Here is a 13475-nt window from a genome sequence, read left to right as displayed (position 1 = left end):
GGGAGCGGGGAGCCTGGCCCATATAAGCAGTGATAAAGGGCTGGTGCAGGAGGAGGAGTGAGAGTAGGGAGCTGGGGATGAGATGGGGCTGCGGGGGCAGAGAGGAGGCTAGCCAGGCAGGACCCTTTAGACCATAGACACAGTTTTATATGTATCCTAAGTTGAAGACTCTTAAATCAAGTGGAAATGATTAGATTTGCCTTTCAAAAAAAATCACTGTGTGCTGAAAGAGTTAGAGGAAGTCTTCATTTGCATATAGAGAAATGGTAACTGGAGGTGGAACTTGACATGGATGAGATTGCTTAAGGATTACAAATCAACCAAGAGAAGTCCGTATAATCAACATTTGGGGAAATCTAATATTGAAGAGTCAGGAGGAAAAAGTGAGCTAATGAAGGAATCAGATCAGCAGGTGAGCTAGCAGGAGAGCCCGTGAGGTACAGAGAAGTCCTGGAATCCAAGGGAAGAGTATCATGTCAGGAAAGAGAGAGTGGTCAGTGTACTGAATGGTATGAGAGGTCTGGAAAATGTTCACCGCACTTAACAACATGAAGATCATCAGCGACTTTAGCAAGTGTTATCTGGTTGGTGAGAGGGCACCTGAAGCCAGATTAGACTGAAGAAAATTGGGAGATGAGGACACAGAGATGGTGGGAATTGATGGTGCTTTAGGGAAGTTTGGCTGTGAATGAGAGAAGAAATAGGTAGGAGTTAGCTTCAGGAGGTGTGTGGGTAAGTGGCTTAAAAAATATAAGGGATGTGAACAAGCTTAAAAACTGATGAGAAGAATGCAATATGTGTGTGTGTGTGTGTGTGTGTGTGTGTGTATGAGAGAGAGAGAGAGAGAGAGAGAGAGAGAGAGAGAGAGAGGAGAGAGAGAGAGAGAGAGAGAGAGAGAGAGAAACTGGCATTGAAAAACAAATTCTTGGGAAGGGTTTCCATCCATCCAGAGAAGGAACAACTCCTATGGGAAGGGAGGAAGGGAGGGAGGAAGGGAGGAAGGGAGGAAGGGAGGATGGGTACTGAGATAGGTGGGTTCATGAGTTTGGTGCCAGGACAACTGGTTTCTGTGGGATAGGTTTCATTTTCTCTAAAGCAGAAGGCGAGGTTATCTGATGAGAATAAGGGAGGGCAAGGGGGTGTTAGAGATCCTGAAAGATTAAGAAGTCTGAAGCAGTCATTACAGATGGTGGAAGAGTATGTTGAACAGAGACTCTTTTAAAAACATTTTTAAAAAATTGATTTCAGAGAGGAAGGGAGAGAGATATATAGAAACAACAATGATGAGAGAATCATTAATCAGCTGCCTCCTGCACGCCCCACACTAGGGATTGAGCCTGTAACCTGGGCATGTGCCCTTGGTCAGAATCGAACCATGACCTCCTGGTCCATAGGTTGATGCTCAACCACTGAGCCACCCCGGCCAGGCTGAACAGAGACTTTTAGTAGAACCTCTGGGCAATGTTGATAGCCGATTTGAGGCTGGTCATCTGAATTCATAGTAGCACCAATCGTCCCTGCTCACTGACATTGTTAACAGAGTTGGCAAAAGCCCTGGGCAGGAAGTTAGGAGCCTGGGTTATGGGCCATGACAGCCATAACTCTGTCATGAGACTCTGGGGACATCCGTTAGTTCCCAGGTTCTTCAACTTATGAAATGATGAGGTCAGATTAGATGCTACTCTTCCCAGTCTTAAACGTTCCTGGATGACCTCAACCTTCACAGAGAGGCCCCTTAGCTTATCAATATTATTCTGTTGATATTTTACGTTTTAATTTAAAAATGAAATGGAGCTTTATAAGATCTACAAAAAAATACATGCTTTATTGGAAAAAAGAAAACTAGATAATTTATATAGCTATACTCAATGGACCTATCATATGTGGTGTCTCTACATCTGAATCAGGGTTGGCAAATTTTACCTGAACAGGATCAGATAGTAAATTATTTCAGGCTTTTGGGGGCCAAATCATCTCCTTTGCAATGACTCCACCATGCTGGGTCATGTGAAAGCAGCCATAAACAATGAATCAGTGAGCCCAATAAAACTGTACTTATGGGTTAGGTCTGGCTCTCAGACTGCGGTTTGCTGACCCCTGATCTAAATAGTGGATCACTCCAGTTTCTTTTATTGGGGGATATTCTTAACTGGCCCCAAGAGTGAAGCACTTTCCCCAGTTTACATGCCATGAATTATGTAGTATGTGACACACACTAACCAAGCAAGTGAATACACGTTGGTATACACACATGGAGCATCTCCCACAATCACGATGAAGCCTTAAGAGTTATAGCCAAGGCCAACATTGAGCTGTTGGGTACTCAGCTTCTGCTAGCTCAGTTCATGGAACTCTGCAGTTGGGAGCTCAGTTATGTGGTTTGGCACCTTCAACCCAGAGCAAAATTTGTAAGCCAGCGAGTGCACTGACAAGAAACTGACCGCTCAAAGGACCCTTCTATAGCTTTCTGACATTGAATTGGTGCAGTAAGTCAAAACCCTCTCTTTGTATTAATTTATTATCCACAGCGTTGCAGAGGTGTTCCTTTGAACAGAGCAGAGAGGGAGTTGAAAAGAAGGAGAAAGACGGCATGCTAGGAAGCAGGACTAGGCACCAAGACTGGGGCCTAGAAATCATTTGGGGGAAGATGAGAAACTTAAAAAGGGCACCCAGCAAGGCAGGCGACGCCTGAGAGCCAACGGGGCGGGAGGGTCCTGTCTGTCTGAGGCTGGGAGACAGGAAAAGGCTGAAGGGTCTGTTGCTTGGTTAGCTCCCCTGGGTGGGCTTGGTTTCAACACCAAAATAAACTTGGGAGAGCCAGAGGGGAGGAAAGAAAGAAACAAACAAACAAGAAGAGCTTCAGTTTACGTTTTCTCCCAACCAACAGCCCCGGCCCTGAACTGAGCTGCCTGAACCTCGAGTTCCTGTGTTTGCTGTCTAACCCTTTCCTGCATGGTTGCTTCCTACACTAGATGGCTAATCATCTCACGTATGCTTTGCTCCCCAGCTAGACTAAAAGTGTGTACAGGGTCATCTCTTTTGCTTGTATTGAGTTGTGTATAGATGCATCATTATCATAAATACTAATAACTCTCAGTCCATCACAAGCCCTGTGATCAGTAACTTGCAGGCTGTACCTAGGCAGCAGATATGATTCTTTTTTTTTTTTTTTGACAGGATGTAACTGGGCATAGAGGGGCTAAAGAATTAGAACTAGGTTACTAATAAGTAGTAAATCCAGAATTCTAATCAGGTCCTACTGACTCTTGGACCCCAGCTGTTTGCTTCTCAGAAGTTCAATACCTTTCTAGATGTTAGAGTTGGAAAGAACCCCTCCTTATTTTGAGATATGAAAAGGTCACAGAACCACTGGCCGAAAATCTAACTTGGCCCCCTGATGCTTCCTTCATGGTCTGACTGCAAAGTCCCATGCTGTTCAAAGTATATCCAATAACTCCCCCATGTATACCCATCAACAATAGAGGGTGGGACCTGGCTGGTATGGCTCAGTTGGTTGAGCGTTGTCCTCTGTACTGAAAGGTTGGTGGTTCGATTCCTGGTCAGGGCACATGCCCAGGCTGTGGTTTGATACCTGATCGGGGTGTGTATGGGAGGTAAATTCTCTCTTACATCCATGTTTCTCTCTCCCTCTCCATTCTTCTCTCTCTAAAATCAATAAAAATAGAAAAAAGTATATTAAAAAAAATAAAGGGTGAACAATCAGTCACCCTCAACTTATTTTCTGATACTGAAAGGCAGGACTATGTGATCTTGGAACTCTTCCTACACAGAGACAAAGTGGCCAAGATGAACGATTGAGAACTCATGTAGATCACCAGGAACATGAGGTAAAAAAGTGCCAGCATGTTTTAAAAGAGAAACAAGTGGCATATTTCAACGATGGTATGGAAAGGGGTGAGCTTCCCTACGCTTAGAGCAAAAAAATTAATGTAAAAGTGAAAATGAGGACACCATTAGTGCTCAGCCACAAAGCTGACGAAAGCAGAAATGAATTTGTTCTTAACGGCAAATGTCTCTTATCACCTTAAGACTCCTGGGAACATTTGTTTTGATTTGTTCGAGAGGACCTAGCTTTGAAAAGTAGAATTAATAGCAGCTTTTAGTCCAAGTTTCCCACAACAAAGCACTACAAAATGGGAATTGGCTTTTTTTCTTATTTTCCTTCAAAAAAGAAACTTAACTCCTAGAAGTTATTTTCCATATTAGAGACTAGAAGTTGTTGTTTTTTTAACCTATGTCAAAAAGTTCTCAGCATTTGAAGTAAACTCTTCTATTTAAAGTTAAATGCAAAAGAATTCAGCCATAGGTCTAAATGACTCGGTTTATTTTCATTAATAAGCCCTCGATATTCATCTATTCTATACAAATAAGTAATTAAGCTTTCAGGACAGCTTTAAGCTATGATTCCTATACCATGCAATTTACCTATCTGAAGTGTATACTTCAGTGGATCCTAGTATATTCAGAGATATATGCAATCACCACCGCAGTGGATTTTAGAACATTTTCATCATCTCAGGAAGAAACTCCATATTCTTTAGTTATGATTCCCTCCTCTCCCCTCAACCAACCAGTAATCTACTTTCTGTCTCTATAGATTAGCCTATTCTGGACATTTCACATAAATAGAATCGTACAGTATGTGGCCTTTTGTGACTGGCAAGTTTTTGTTTAAATAATGATTTTTTTTTTCCAAAGAGGAAAATACGGTGGGCATGGGAGGAAATGAAGAGATAGTTCTTTCTGGGAACTCTGTGGGTGCACAGTTTTGCTCTGCCTAGTTTGCCACCTGACTAGTCTGGCAGCCCTGGCATATGTAGCACCGGGGACTTGTGAACTGCACGATGGTGGCAGAGTGCAGAGCTGGCTCTTTCACCAAGTTCTCCTTGTATATATTACTATCTACACTAATGGTCATCTTAAACTTGACATGTCCAAAACTAGGTTATAAACCTTCCTGCCCCCCCCCCTAAAACATTCCCAACAATCTTGTTCCACCCTCTGTCTTCCTTATCACTGCGAACGATGATTCTAAATGATTCAGACTCAAAACACTCTTCTCACCTCCCTTATTTCTATCATCCTCTCTCTCCTGCAAATTAGGGAGCATTATCTCTCCTGGACTGTAAGAGCTTGGTCTTACCGCTTTCACCTCGGTCCTCAATATTTTATTCTCAACACGCAGCCAAAGGTGATCCTTGTAAAACATAAATTATATCACATGGCTCCACTGGTCGAATTACATATCAGTTCGTTTCACCCTTTCGCACGAACCCTACAATGGTTTCCTAAAACACTCTGGATAAAAACCAAAGTCCCTCATGACCCCTGACTTTATCTCCTGCTGTTCTTCCTATTCACTCCACTCCTGTCTTCACCTCCTTGCTGTTCCTCAAACACACCAGCTCGCTCCTGCCTCAGGGCCTTTCAACAGCTCTCTCTGAAAAGCTCTTCCTCCAGATATTGTTAAAGACCTTATCTCCATCTTTTTCAAATGTTTGCTCAAATGTTACCTTTTCAGTAATATTTAACTAACCACCTATTTAAAATCATTCCCCCTTTCCTACTTTCACTCCATAGTGTTTTTCACCTTCTAATATACCACATAATTTACTTTTAAAATATTATTTATTGCCTATTTCTCTTCCACTAGATTATAACCACTATAAGGACAGGATCCCCCCCACACCCCCACACACACCCCTATTTTGTTCATTGCTCTGTCTCCAGCATCCACAATAATTCTGGGCACCTAGCAATTACTCTATATATTTATTTGTCGAATTTATTTTTTTAAGACTTCTTTTACCCAATGTAGACGGTGGGTTAAAAATAAAAATTTCTTCTAGAGTATCTGGACCTAGAATTGAAAGACAATGAATATTATATACAGTTTGATATAGAGGAGCAAAGCATTCCATTATTAGTTTCAAACATAATAGAAGATGATATTTCTCTTCAGCTATTTTATGACTTCCAGCCATTTATGTACAACAACTTTGAGTAACTGTCATTTTTGGCATCCTGCCAATCCCAACTCGCCTGCTGGACTGTTTCCAATTTCCTTTTCTCTCCTTTCCTTTTCTTCTCACTCAACAGCTGCCATGCATTGAGTGTGTACGCCAGACGCTTTGCACACATTATTTCATTTAATTGTTATAAAACTACTGCAAATTAGGGAGCATTATCTCTGTTTATCAAGTGATGGGACAGATGCACAGACAGGTAAACTGACTTGTTCAAGATCACATAGCTAACAAGAAAGTGAAAGGAAAATTTTCACCCCTTATCCCAAGCAGACACTTTAAAAATGATATTGTGATGCTATGAATATGCATAATAGATGAACACATCCAATTTCCTAGCATTTAAATTTAGCATTTTACCTTCAATTATTTTTGAAGATGAAACTGGGCATGATTTCAGGATACATTTTAAGTCATTCCTGTTTCAGATGGATTAAAATGTACTAATCTGGTACCTGAAAATCAGTAAGTCTCAGGTATTTGACACTTGGAGAACCCCCCCAAAACAAAAAGCCTGTCCTTACAAAAAATAAAGCCAGACGTAGTGCCTTTAGTAGTAATATCATAAAAGCCCACAAGAGGGCAGTCCCCCTCACAGCAGAAGGGCACCACAGCTGTTAGGTGGGTCCAAGGAAGTGATGGTATGGGTGCTTACCTCAGCACCCATACCATCAACCAGAGCCATTATTTTATTGCTAGTGACCAGGTGCACGGATTCGTGCACATTGAAAGGAAATTAATTAGAAGAAATATTTTAATATCACTATTCCCCCCTTCTCTATAATAGAAGTGTCAACCAAATTCACAATTGACAATGTCATATTGAAACACACACATGCGATTGGCACCAGCGAGAGCTTTATATGTATCTATCGTGCATGTGCAAGTCAACTTAGCCTTTTATAGATATAGAATAAACCTGCTTACTTAGACCGGCTTTCTGATTTAGCTAAACTTTTTCCAGCCCAGTGAAGCAGCCCAACTTCTCTTTCAGGTAATTGCCAGCAACACAGCAGTAAATATCAACACAAAGCAGATTATTATTGTAGATCACACAGGGAGAACAAAGGGTAAAATATTTAACTGCAGTAGTGTTTGACTATATTCTGAAAAACCTGAAGTCATTTTCAAGGTCCACCATTTCTTGCTTCCTTTCAGTCAGGTTAAGTTTCTAAACTTTCTAAATCTCCATTTACAAGCCAATGAAAAGAAAATAGGATCTACTGAGTCTCCTATCTACCTATTCTGTGAAGATCAAATGAGATGAGGCACATAAAAATGCTTCACAGATATTTGGTTACAGTGTAAAATGTTTGCACCTGGCTATAAAGCAAGTCGTGTTCCTGGGCTGAAGAAACTCCAAGGAGGCTAGTAGCTAGGGAGAGGAAGCCAGGGGTTGCTATGTGACATCATGACCTGGTGCCAACAGCTACCATTTTCCAGGCTGGGCTGGGCTGTGAGTCGCATTTTGCACCATGGGGTATCAGCAGCATTGGCTGCGATTTGGTGGGCTGTTGCTCTGGGGTACTGGTGTGGCCAGTGTCCCACTTGGGGGCCGAGTTGTTGGTTTGTCAGCATCAGGTCCATGGTGCCGTTTCTTTTTAAATGGCCAGTGTGCATCATGGCAGCTCCTGCGTTGAGCATCTGCCCGATGGTGGTCAGTGCGCATCATAGCTACCGGTCAGACGATCAGGTGGATACTTAGGCTATTATATATAGATTATTATTTTATAGAACCATTATTAAGATACTTTTAAGTGGTGTAAAGTACTATGAAGGAGATAAAGTAGAACAGGGGTCCTCAAACTTTTTAAACAGGGGGCCAGTTCACTGTCCCTCAGACCGTTGGAGGGCCGGACTACAGTTTAAAAAAAAAACTATGAACAAATTCCTATGAACACTGCACATATCTGATTTTGAAGTAAAACAACAAAATGGGAACAAATACAATATTTGTATTTGCATGTGGCCCGCGGGCCGTAGTTTGAGGACCCGTGAAGTAGATTAATGGAACAGAAAATAACTTGAGGGAAAGTTAATGAGAACATTGGGTAAGCAGAGAACTAACCCTTCAACGAGAAAATGCTAACTCTGAGTAGATTGGGGGAAGCATGTTACATATCAAGAAATAGCAGGGTCCAATTGGAATATGATCTTTGCCTGTGTGAGGGACAGAAGGAAAGGTCATTGTCATCAGAACATAATGAAGAAGGAGGTAAACAGGGAGGTGCAGAAGGGCATCTGATCATGCAAGTGACACAGTTGGGATTGGATCCTATGTATTTCTGACCTCAGAGTTTGTGCACTGAATCACTATGCTACTCTGAACTCTGTAGAAAAATCCAAAGGGCACTGATCAAGGCCGTAAAAGTGATACTTTTTTTTGAAGAAATTTAGAAAATGCTTCAGTGGCTTTCATGAAATAATTAATCAGAATTCACATGATTTTAGACCTTGAATTTATGGTGAAACAAAACAGTAAGATACATATACCTAAATTTATTCAAAATGTGATGTCCCAAAAATTCATCTGGTGCAAGATTTTTTGTTATCTCCCTTATCTGTTTAATAATCAAGGTTTATAATGGTTATTACTGACATATTTTAAAGGGACTACAACCAAAGATTTGCATAGAAAGATGTTCATCCTAGCATTAATGTTTATAAAAAATATAAATAAATGTTCAATAATAGGAGATTATTTGAATACATTAGCATGCTTCCAAATGATTAAAATACTTTCCCAAATATTAAAGGCTATGTTAAATGTGCATAGTGTACTGTTAGAGACAAAACAAGCAAGAAACTAAAAACCATATATGAAGTGTGAATTCAAATTCTAAAAGCTATACACAGATAAGCAAAGTACTAAAACACACCAAAATATTATGAGTGAATGTCTATGTATTCTTTACAATGCTTTTCTGTATGAAATTATTTTTCAAAGAATGCATTATTTTATAATCATAAAATAATTAAGTTAAATATTTGGCATGGAAATTTTTATCTTCATTTAAAACTTTTCAAAATCTGGGCAGTGTTGTTATTTTTTTGATAGAAACTAATGTGGTTTTTGAGATGATAGGGAGAAAGATCATTGTGTGACATTAGATCACGGTTCTCCCTCCTTTAATAGTTAATGAATGAACAAAACATATATTAAAATAGTATAAATCAAAATAAAAAATTCTCATCAACTACAAAACCAAAAAAGAGTATCATTCCATATCCTCATCTTAAAAAGTGTTGGCCAAAGGATTAGGAGTAGCGGGCTGGAACCCTGTAATTTGCATCCCTTCACTGCTGAGATATTATGGAGGAAAGAAGGTGAATAGGCTGAATTCAGAGACTCTAATGATATCTCTAGAGTTGGAAAGTAGTGAACTGAGGGAGGTGAAAAGGAAGCCCTGGGAAAAGTCAAGAAAAACACCTTAGAAAATACTAGTTCTTATGTATGGTCATGGGGCATTGGCAAATTGGGGAATGAGCTGAAGACGATAGCCATGGGACCCACTGCAGTTGGTGAGGAAAACCTGGTTTGTGATATCTAATGAGATTTAGAAGGGGGAACTACCCCAGCAAAGGCAACCTGCTGTACTGGTCCTTCCCCATTTGCATTTCCTTGCTTTAGAAAAGAGACTGGGGGCTAATACTCAACCCACAAACTGTGCTCAGAGAGAAAAGCAAAAGATTTTAAGATGTTGTGGGGAATACGTCAAGAAAAATCCACCTATCCTCTAGTAAAAAGAAGGCCTGGGCAGAGCTTCCTCTTCAAGAATGAATAAGATTAAAAGAGACACCATGTACCAATGGAAGGAGGTGGGGTGATAGAGAGATAGAGACAGAGAGATCATAAGAGAGAGAGAGAGAGAGAATAGTTCAGCCCATGAAGAAAATATAACCCAAGAAAATTTTCAAAATTTTCTGAGTACTCAATTTACAACAAGAGATTAAAACAAATGTATAAAAGAATAGAGTAACAAAAAGGGAGATGGCAGAACAAAGCAAACAAACAGAACCAAAATGCCACTGTTATAGAAATAAAAATATTGAAACAGCAAGGAATAAAAAGTTAAAATAGTAAGAAGAAAGACTTCATAAAATAGTCAATGGAGGGAGAAGAGATAAAGTTTATAGCAGTTAGATAAGTGGCTAGAGTCAGAGATTAAAGACAAAAGAACATAAGGATAATTGGTGTTTCCAGAGACAAGAAATGTAAAAAAAAAATAAAAAAAAATCGCAAAGGTGTAATACTGGAAACTTTTCCAGAAATGAAAGGAGACTTTAATCTGCAGATCAAAAGGACATGCAATGTCCCAGGAAGAAATTGAACAAGAATGATAGACCAAGAGTCATATCATAGTTAGACTATGAACTTCAAGGTGAAAGAATAATCTTTTAGTCAACAAGACAGAAAAAGAAAGTTTCCCGTAAGTTTGGCCCGCCCAAGATTTCTACACTATGACATCCAACCTCAAAGGCAATGGGGCAATTGTTTTCCAAGTACCGAGGAAAAGCAAGTGGACCCAGCTAACATCGGTGAGATATAAAAGACATGCATTCTAAAAGGTGTGTGTATGGGGGGAACTTAGGGAATTAAAGCACCCCGGAGTGCCATAATTCTTGAAAACAAAAAACCAACACAAAACAAAAACAAAGCAAAACACTTCACAATGAAATTCAGCCAAAAACAAGATTAGAGAAGTCAGGGTGAAAGGACCATTGGTGAGCACCACCGGTTTACACATAGAGTATGCCTAAACAATCAGCTAAAGTAGAAGTTGTGTTATAAATCTTGACAAAGTAAAAATAACATAACTAACACAAGCTGAAAGAATGGGAAAGATAAAGTGGGGAAAATGCAATTCTTCCTTTTTTTTTTTTAAATTGGTGTAGTTAATATTATTTAAAATGGAGACAATGAAAAAAGGAATGCTCTCATTTAAAAAAATGTTTTCATTTCGTAGGGATCTTTGAAATCTAATATCCTTTGGGTGAAGAAACATTTAGCCAAAATTCAGCAATTTCTTCAGTTTCTTTTCAGATAAATTCAAGTAAAGTTGAATTTAGCACATTTTAAAGTGGCATTTATAATGTGATGACATATTTATAAAATTACTTCTATGCATCCATCCTTCCTTTTTCCTTCTCTCCAACTTTGTACATATGCATGGAGAAATAATACAGAAAGAATGTTCTCCAAATGTCAGTGCTGTTTTTTTTTTTCTGGATGATAGAATTTGGGATTATATTCTGCATTATTTCTTATATTTTTTCTGTTATATTTAAATTTTTATAGTAAATCCTATATTCTATTACATAAAAATGTAGGCATTAATATACATTACTATAGTATACAAGCAACATTCCAAATATAGGAAGTAGAGTACTTTCTTACACACTCTAGCACTGGCATGTGATGCCAGTTGTGGGTAGGCACTGCTGGCCATCCAGGCAGGCATGGCCCATGTCCTCAGGACATTGTACAGTGTGTGGCAGTGACTTAGTCCCCAGAAGGACACAGAATTAAGACCATATTGACATTTTGCACCAATGACTGTCTTAGTCATTCCTCCACAAGTATGAAATGCTGCTTTCTTGCTAAAGAATGTTGTTGATTTGACTTAAAGTAATGGAAACATGTAATGTGAAAGGAGACAGATTAAATTCTTAAGGATTTACTAATGTTATCCCCACGAAAAGGTCAACACTGCCTCTTAGTCAACAAGGGCAGAAGTTCCCACAACTTATTGAAATGGATAAATATATATACAGGGTGTTCCAAAAAATGTATACACACTTTGAATAATTATAAAGGCAGTATTTATTAAAATACATCTCATTTTCAAAATCTAATAGAATCTATAGATGATTAATATATATACAGTTTTTTGGGACACCCTGTATATATTTCTTGTTTTGATCAATTTCTTATGTTTTTGCTTTATATATTAAATTCATAAATGAATTTAAATATAAGAAATATGGCAAAATATAAGAAACATATTTGAATTTAAATATAAGAAATAAAGGCCAAAAAATATATCACTTAAATTATTTCTGATTAAGGGTAACAACATCAGCTTTTGTATTCCATCTCTAGTTTATTCACCTTGACAAGAAATTTGAGCAGAGATGTTCATTATATTAGTAAGAAGTTGAGTGTAAAATTCTTTTTTGATATAAACATTAGTGATTTATACAAGTATAATTTTGGTTCTTTCTTGGTTTTATTAAAAATTATTTTCTTCTAAAACTATTATTTATTTTATTTTTTTCAACATTGAATGTATCTCAGCATTGGTAAATTCAACAATGCTATTTAACCTCTTACAAATGGGTGGTATTTACTCAGATTGGGAAATGGAAAATAAATTATTTTTTAAAAATGTGATCATATAGATCAGAATTTGATAGTTTGGAAACATAAATGATAACAGATGGTTCCATTGAAAATGGCAAAAAAAAAAAATTTTAAACTGCAACTTTAAGGCAGTATTGCATCTTTGTTTTTAACAAATTGTCTTGTTTCCTATCTTAAAAAAACAAACAGGCCATTAAAAGCATGCATGATGTTCTAGACACTTAACCAGGTTTATTACAGGATGGGGTACAATTTTATTAAACTTTAAACACATTTTAATGAGCTACAGGTACAGTTTGTTCTGCAAAGTTACAATGAATTACTCATTCCATGACTCACTTCAGAAATGAAATACAAGTGTTGGGTCAGAGATGAACTGGAAATACCATCCAATTATCAAAATAACAAGAATGTAAAGGCATCCACGCTGCCATTCAATCAAAGGAACCTGCAGTCTTGGGCACTAACATTATAAGCATCTATCTATAATGCCATTACTCAGGCTGGTTAGAAATTAGATACTTCCTACCCCTTCCAGCTGGGGCTTATTAGAAGCATTGCTAGCATCTGTGCAATTCTTGCAAGGTTCTGAAAAGGAACTGAATTAGCAGGGAATGATGGGTCCATTAATCAGGACGAGGAGACTTAAGTCAGAGAGTTTCCTGGAAATGGCACTGGACTGGGATTGGCTGATGTGAAGTCCAGCCTCAATCCCTGTCCTGGACCAGGCGGAGCTTTCAACCAAGTCTTCCTGCCCTTTGAATATCTTGGTAAATGTAGAGGCTCGACTAGTTTATTTCTAAAGTTATTTCCTAGCGTAACATCATTTTATTATTAAAAACATGGGTTTTCATCTAATCTCGCACAGAAATGTTTTGAATTCTACCAACGTGGGATGCCTGACAAGGTTCATTCATATGATTCAAGAGTGTTGAGAAGGCTTTTTTTTTTTTTTTTTCCAGAATACCTTTTCCCAGGATGCTCTGGTCTAAGCAATTTTTCTTTTAGATATACACTTTCAAAGCATAGCCCTCCCTAGGCACGTGCAAATAGTAACTCGACAC

General features: G+C 38.5%; 1 protein-coding gene across 5 annotated transcripts in view; it reads right to left on the bottom strand.

Annotated features, from left to right (window-relative positions):
* The window catches only part of THRB (thyroid hormone receptor, beta), a 287111-nt gene that overhangs the window by 88569 nt on the left and 185067 nt on the right, over positions 1-13475 (bottom strand). The window lies entirely within an intron of this gene.

This window comes from Myotis davidii, unplaced genomic scaffold, assembly GCF_000327345.1.
Source record: "Myotis davidii unplaced genomic scaffold, ASM32734v1 scaffold192, whole genome shotgun sequence".
NCBI lineage: Eukaryota > Metazoa > Chordata > Mammalia > Chiroptera > Vespertilionidae > Myotis > Myotis davidii.
Note: the sequence above shows the minus strand (reverse complement) of the source record. Positions and strands in the feature narration are given on the sequence as shown.